Source organism: Odontomachus brunneus, unplaced genomic scaffold, assembly GCF_010583005.1.
Source record: "Odontomachus brunneus isolate Ranch 3 - 2012 unplaced genomic scaffold, Obru_v1 Obru_scaffold_363, whole genome shotgun sequence".
Lineage (NCBI taxonomy): Eukaryota > Metazoa > Arthropoda > Insecta > Hymenoptera > Formicidae > Odontomachus > Odontomachus brunneus.
In genome coordinates, this window is record NW_022639813.1 from 78,036 (window position 1) to 83,718 (window position 5,683).

Consider the following 5,683-nt stretch of genomic DNA (forward strand, 5'->3'; position numbering starts at 1 on the left):
CTGACGCGAGTGGTCTCTCCGCTTTTTTATAGTATTGTTTTAGACTTGTCGGAGGGGGTGCCTGGCGACAAGAACATTACCATATTTGGTAATGCTGTAATGCGTTTGGAATTGAGGTCCTAAATGCAGAATGTGCAAGGTGGTGCTTATCGCAGCACTTGCACATCGCTTCCTTGTTGTGGCGCAATTGAAACAATTCCTCGAGAAGTGTTTCGAAAGCGCTGGTACTATTCGCGATTATAACACCGCGTTCCGGCGTGTGTTTGTTTGTGAACGTCCTTAGGACAAATATCAGAAGCGAATTTTGCGAGCGGAGCAGATGGAAAGGTTAGCGCGTCCCCAACTTTGTGCTTCCCCCCCCCCAACTTCCCTGGCCGGCCACCAGGACTGGAGGAACGGAGAACATCGAGGGACTAGAAGGCAGCGACCGACAACTCCACGCCGCTCAGGATCAGGTGAATCGCTCTCTCACTATTTTGTATTAAATTATGCCGCATTATCGCTCGCTCAGTAATCATAAATCTAATACCGTGTAGAATCTTTCGGAGCGAGAACACAGTATCACAAGTAGACAGTATTCTGTCAGCGGTGTTTACTTTTAGCGAACGCAGCCGTCACGAGAGCCTAGGAGAAAAAAATGGGAGCGCCGAGACAGGCAGCGAGAGGATCCGCGACGGCAACAATGTCTCGAGACAGGAACCGTCTCGAAACAATAATAGTGATAGGTACCGATTCCCGACTGCCGAATATCGCAGGACGAGATGAGGAAAGACGCAGGAGGACTCGCGAGACGGTGCGATCCTCCAAGAGCAAAACGCCAGACAGCCTTACCGCGACCGTTGCCGCGAGCTGACCAATTTTTCGAAGCTCCGACTATCGCGATTAAGAGAGAGACAGAGAGAGAGAGAGAGTGAGAGAGAGAGAGAGAGAGAGACAGGGAGATCGACGAGCGAGCGGATAGCGAGAGAGAGTGGACGAAGAGTGTGGCGCGGACGAGCGAGAGGAGAGAGAGGAGAGAGAGAGAGAGAGAGAGCGAGAGAGGGCGAGGGAAGACCGTCATCGACCGCCACCACTGACCCAAGGGCCGCCACCGAAAGTTGTAAGACCACCCATCTGTTCCGTGATTCGTCCGATTATCGAAATTCGTGTTGTTATCGCTCGCGTACCGTTGTCTCGTCCGCGGCCGCGCGTAGTAGGGCTCACCCGAGGAGACCGTCCTCGGGTTCCTCATCGGGCGGGCATATTGTCGTGTCGCGAGTGGCACCTGCGCTGATTGACTATTATCGAGTTTCTTTGGGCCGAGCGAGAGTCCCGCAAGTAAACGCCTTGTTACCGAGAATGTGTAGTCATTTTCGCCTCCTCCTAACCCATCCCGTCGCCGACTTAAAATCTTGCGAGCTACCGGTCCCGACGGTTCCGGCACGCGCGAATTTTTCGCATAAGTTAACATTCTATTGAATGTTTATAACAATGTTTATCGTGTCCAGGAATGCCAAAAAGAAAAAGTTTGTTTTTCTACTTTTGCATTCGACCTATGTAGTAATAATAGTTTGATGCAATCTTGTAATTGCGAATGCAGTAGCATAGGTACTGTACGACCTGATTTACCTCTAACATCAAAAGTAACAAACTTTTAATAGTCTAAAATATAATAAAAAATATTAATAGGGTAATTACCCAGTAAATTGAGCGCAGACTGCGCGCAGATTGGCAACAAATTTGATCAAAAACCCACAGCAACACCATAGCCATCTGTGTCTACATTAGGCTACGGTTTTGGCGACAGATCTTGCTGTCGGACAATTGGTGCCAAATTTGCAGCAAAAACCGCGCAAAACTTGCAGCGCAGCAAGGTCTGCGCGGTTTCTGCCGCCAATCTGCCGTCAAATCGCTAGAAGCTCTGCGCAGTTTTTGCTGCAAATCTGCAGCAATCATCCGACAACAAGCTCTGCCGCATATCTGGCGGCAATTTGGCAGCAAGATTAGATATAACAGATCTTGCATCAAATTTATTATCTACTTGCCATCAGAAGTTTATAGCAAGCTCTGCTCGAAATCTGTTCGCGTAGGTTTGGCTATCTAGGTAAATTATTAAAAAATGTATTTAACAAAATTAATTTTTTTACGCTGAAGGACATTCACAGAACTAAAATATAGAGCACGCAATCCAACAAGCATTACAAATGTTTCGAAGTTATTTCTTTTTTATCTATCCTTTGGATCCGACTGAAGAAAGAAAAAGGAGGAAAAACGTTTTGAAGCATATGTAGCATATTGCTGTATTGCACCTATTGTGTTGCTATAACAACGTATATATTGCAAATATGATGCACGAATATTAAAAAAATAATGCACCTAATTCAAAATTTCCGATAGCACTATGCCTAGAAAATACAATAACCTTTCTGTCCGCAACTGTTATAATGCGATGTATTCAATGTACCTGGTATGTAAATATGAAACCGGAATTTTTGTATAGAAAATACACGTTTATTGTATGAAAATGATAAAAAATATTTTATTTGAAGTATTGCCCATCGCTAGCTATACATTTTTCCCACCTGTCTGACAATTTGTGGATGCCACGTCAAAAAAACTGTTGCTCTTTTGAGGCAAACCAGTCATCGAGCCATTTTTGTACATTTTCGTAAAAAGTGAAGCGCTGCTTAGCAAGTGCATGTTCCATCGATGCAAATAAATAGTAATCGGACGGAGCCAAGTCTAGTGAGTAAGCCGCATGCGAAAGTATTTCCCAACTAAACGCCTCAATCGTTTCCTTGACCAGTTTTGCTGTGTGTGATGGTGCATTATCATGAAGCAAAATCAATTTGTGTTGCCTTTTTTTTATATTCTGGTCGTTTTTCACGCAAAGCTTGATTCAAATCGATCATTTGTTGTCGGTAGCGTTCAGTATTAACCTGGTTTGGCCAGGTTTTAACAGCTTATAATAGATCACACCCTTCTGATCCCACCAAACACAGAGCATTGTCTTCCGTCCATAGCGATTTGGCCTTGCAGTCGATGTCGATGGTTCGCCTGGAGTTACCCATGATCTTTTACGCATAGGATTCTCAAAATATATCCACTTTTCATCGCCAGTCACAATTGGATGGAGAAATGACTTTCTTTTGTATCTGGCGAGCAGCATTTTGCAAGTGGTTTTTCGGTTTTCCTGCTGTCTTTCATTCAGTTCATGTGGAACACATTTTCCCGTCTTCTGGATCTTTCCCATGGCTTTCAAACGTATGGAGACGGCTTCTCGTGTCACATTTCATTGATCCGCGAGTTGTTGTTGCATTTGAGTGTCATCCTCATCCAACAATGCTTGCAATTCGCTGTCTTCAAACTTTTTCGGTGGTCTTCCACGTTCTTCATTTCTCACTTCAAAATCGCCACTTTTGAATTTTTTAAACCACTCAAAGCACTGTGATTTACCAAGAGCATGCTCACCGTAAGCTTCGACAAGCATTCGATGCGATTCTGCAGCAGTTTTCTTCAAATGGTAACAGAAAATCAATGCTGTCCGCAAATCGTAGTTTCCAGGCACAAAATTCGACATATTCAACGCTATTACAAACTATGCTGTTGTATGAAACTTGTATGCCGTCGGCTGCGTAGGAAACAGGAGTCGCTGGCGGAGGCCGCGCAGGAAACAGGAGTCGCTGGCGACGGGAGGCGTCGAAGGCCGCGCAGGATCCAAGAGTCGCTGGCGACGGGAGGCGGCGGAGGCCGCGCAGGATTCAGGAGTCGCTGGCGACGAGAGGCAGCGAAGGCCGCGCAGGAAACAGGAGTCGCTGACGATTGGAGGCGGCGTAGGCCACCGATTTTATACTGCCAACAGAGGCATCCACGTTTGAAAAATGGTACTGAAATGTACCGGTTTTTTTACTAATGCCAACTTCTCGCGCGGTGCCAGGACGCAAAGCACCTTTCTCTTTTTTTTTTTTTTGAGTGGGGAAAATGCTTTATGCACACCCTGGGGTGGACATTACTCCGAGGTAGTGTGGGACTCCCCTCTGCTGAGAGTTTACCCACTAAAAACCCCACTGTTTTTTACTTTACCTTACCTGAACCATCCTACTTTACCATCTTGGGCATTGTTCCAGACACAGCTAAAGGCGCCTTCCTACCTGCACACAGTACATACATGGTATGAATATACAATTGTGCAAAGAAAAGTAAGGGCGCGTTCCAATATTCACTATCAGTAGTAAAAATATATAATAGTATATGCAACATAAACTATAGATATTCAGTATTGATAGTGAAAATTGGAAAGAAGAACAGTGTAAAAGTATCGACAGTAAGTGTATTAATGAAAACTTTCAACTCACACTTATTCTTGTTCGTTATTTTTTTCATCCAATATTTCTTCCTCCGATTCGTCGTTCCATGGGTTTCTCTGTTGGCCTGCATTTCTTCCACGTCGACGCGTCCTTTGCCGAAGCCTTTCTTTCGTTATGCGAAGAGCCTCTTGCATATGTTTTTGAAATTCTAATCTCGTCGGTTTCTGAAAATGTCTGTTCTTGCACACAGCATCTGGAAAGCAAACTCATAAAAAATATTTAAAATAACATACTAATAATTCTTTTAAAATATCAAAGAGCAAAAATTTAATACTATATATGGCCTTTGCCAACCGTATATTATAGAAAGGATGCCGTCCTGGCTCGCGGCCGAACCATGTAAAAAATCGTTTGAGCTCGTCAGATAATGCTTCCTTTAAACATAGTTAAAGAGCTTCCTTTAAACTGAAGCCCCCAACATAATGAAGATAATTCACCTGTAAAAATAACAATGCAATACAATGTACAAAGTATATATATTTATTTTATGTTGGCAATAAAGCTTTTAATGTTACTTACAACTTGGGAATAACTTTCTTCATCCGCATTTTGAAACTCTTCTATTTGCTCCATGGTACAAATCGATAGTCTACGTGGCTTCTGTGGTTCAGTGTTGTTATCTTGGACGCATCTCCATATCTTTTGTACTACCTTGCTTATTTTTCTGAAAACAAATATCCCACTAAACGTGAAACATGGAGAAAACATTTCATATTGCTTCATATAGGCTTTAAATGATATATATATTTCATATGGATATTCATGTCATCGTTACAATAGAGACATTCCACAATAGCTCATATCATAAATGTACCAAATGTGACCTTTCAAATGAAACATATTCAAATATTTTGAAATGATATTTCGCATACATTTACGAAATAATAGTAATATTAACGTATCATAATAAATATCTACGAAATATAACTTTGAAATGTTTAGGATATGTTTTATTTAAAATATCATATTTTTTTTATATATTTATGATACATCCAGGTTTCGTGCTGGATTGTTTGCTGGATGGAAATACTCTGTTCTGATTGGTGCATTTCTGAAGCTGGATGAAAATGCACCAATCAAAACATAGTATTTCCATCCAGCAAGCAATCCAGCACGAAAATAAGCACCGTGTGCCGTTAGTTTTAGTCGATGTTCGCTAGTTCAAAGCGGTTAGAAAACTGATCGAAATAATTTAAGGACAATCGTTAATGGTGAATGTTATATTTATAAATATTGATAAAGAACGCATTTAATAAACATAATGATGAAGGCTAATGATATAAATGTTAATGGTGTAAGTTCGAGGCAATTTATCTAGTAAGATATGTTTATATATT

At 42.0% G+C, this 5,683-nt stretch overlaps 1 pseudogene; it reads right to left on the minus strand.

Annotated features, from left to right (window-relative positions):
- Positions 1 to 4,336: 4,336 nt before the first annotated feature.
- Positions 4,337 to 5,069, minus strand: LOC116853577 (annotated as a pseudogene).
- Between the last annotated feature and the right edge of the window lie 614 nt (positions 5,070 to 5,683).